This window comes from Python bivittatus, unplaced genomic scaffold, assembly GCF_059951505.1.
Source record: "Python bivittatus isolate LINGU-HERP-01145 unplaced genomic scaffold, Pbiv_v1 ctg000190_np1212, whole genome shotgun sequence".
In the NCBI taxonomy this organism is placed as follows: Eukaryota; Metazoa; Chordata; class Lepidosauria; order Squamata; family Pythonidae; genus Python; species Python bivittatus.
In genome coordinates this window covers 9,460,805-9,462,147 of record NW_028277042.1, presented here as the reverse complement: position 1 = coordinate 9,462,147, position 1,343 = coordinate 9,460,805, and the positions used below count along the sequence as shown (strand labels likewise).

At 36.0% G+C, this 1,343-nt stretch overlaps 1 non-coding gene across 1 annotated transcript; it reads left to right on the top strand.

The window, feature by feature from the left end:
• Positions 1–538: 538 nt before the first annotated feature.
• LOC148216479 (small nucleolar RNA SNORD36) lies at positions 539–608 on the top strand. The gene has a single exon (XR_015795335.1). It is a non-coding gene; the product is annotated as a small nucleolar RNA SNORD36 (small nucleolar RNA).
• The last annotated feature ends 735 nt before the right edge of the window (positions 609–1,343 follow it).

The window sequence follows — 1,343 nt, the reverse complement described above, 5'->3', positions numbered from 1 at the left end:
CAATTGCAATGACAGAAAACAATATTTGTCAACAGAAAATTTAGGCAATAGTATTTCTTTGGCTGTTACAATAGAAGACAAGTCTTCCATATTGAAGACTTGTGGGGGGTTTATTGTCACACAGAGTTAGAAGCTGAACATTCATTTCTGACACCCCTTGTTTTGAACAGAAGAGTTATTGAAATCTGACAGTGAAAGCTGTCAAATCCTTCTCCTCCTCCTCCTTCACAAAATACCTTTTATCACAGTAAATGAAGTTGTTCATCAAACTTATGCCTTCATTTTTGGGGCATGCAACACAGCAAGATTTACAATGTCCAAGCATAAATCTCAGTGAACTTTTTTGGCATGGGCTTTGTAGTTGATTGGGCACTGAAAACTGGACACCCTTCTCTCTTGCAGTTCATATATTATTTGAGATGAACACATTTTAAGTTATAGCTTTGACAGACTTTGAATGTCAGTAGTTCAAACTGCACAGTTCATAATGATAGATTTCTTACTGATAACCTCTGATCATTGGAATAGCTAGCAATGATTTTTGTGGTAACATTTAATTCTTTAGCTGAAAAATAAGAGTTCCTAAGAGCTTTTCAATCCTGAAAAAGACTGGAGCAGTTCAGGTGGTTCTTAACTCATTCTACGTAGATAGAGATACCTAATCAGAATCAATTGGAAGATACCAAATCAGAATCCTCCAAAGAAGGGGAGGATTAAATTTGAAGACTGACAAGTCTGCCCTCAAATATGCATAATCCATGCAGTTAGACTGACATCTTGGAGATGGAGATAAAGGTAATGTAAGAAACAATCTTTAAGCATTTGCTCATTTTGTTCCTTCCTAGTACTTTCATTAGGAAGGAAGGAAGGAAGGAAGGAAGGAAGGAAGGAAGGAAGGAAGGAAGAAAGAAAGAAAGAAAGAAAGAAAGAAAGAAAGAAAGAAAGAAAGAAAGAAAGAAAGAGGAAATAAAAAAAAATTCAGGCTATTCCAATACCAGAATTTCGTTTCAGTTTTCCATTTTATAATTCTATCATTATGACTTAATTTTTAAACATTGAATTAAATCCAGAACACCCAAGATCCTATTGGCTGGGCTTAACTCCCATTCAGTGCAAACGGAGATCAACGGCTGAAATGTGGCATATTTCATTAAACCAGGTTTCTTCATCTGGGATATCAATAACTTTTCGGGAGTATGTAGTCACCTTTTTTGCCACAGGCCAAGTTCAGTACATCCAATTTCTTCATAAACTCAGATAATCATTTATGCCCCTCTCTCTCTCTCTGACTTGAGGATAATAGCCTTAATGAAGAATAGCACTATGTCACATAGCACTATGTC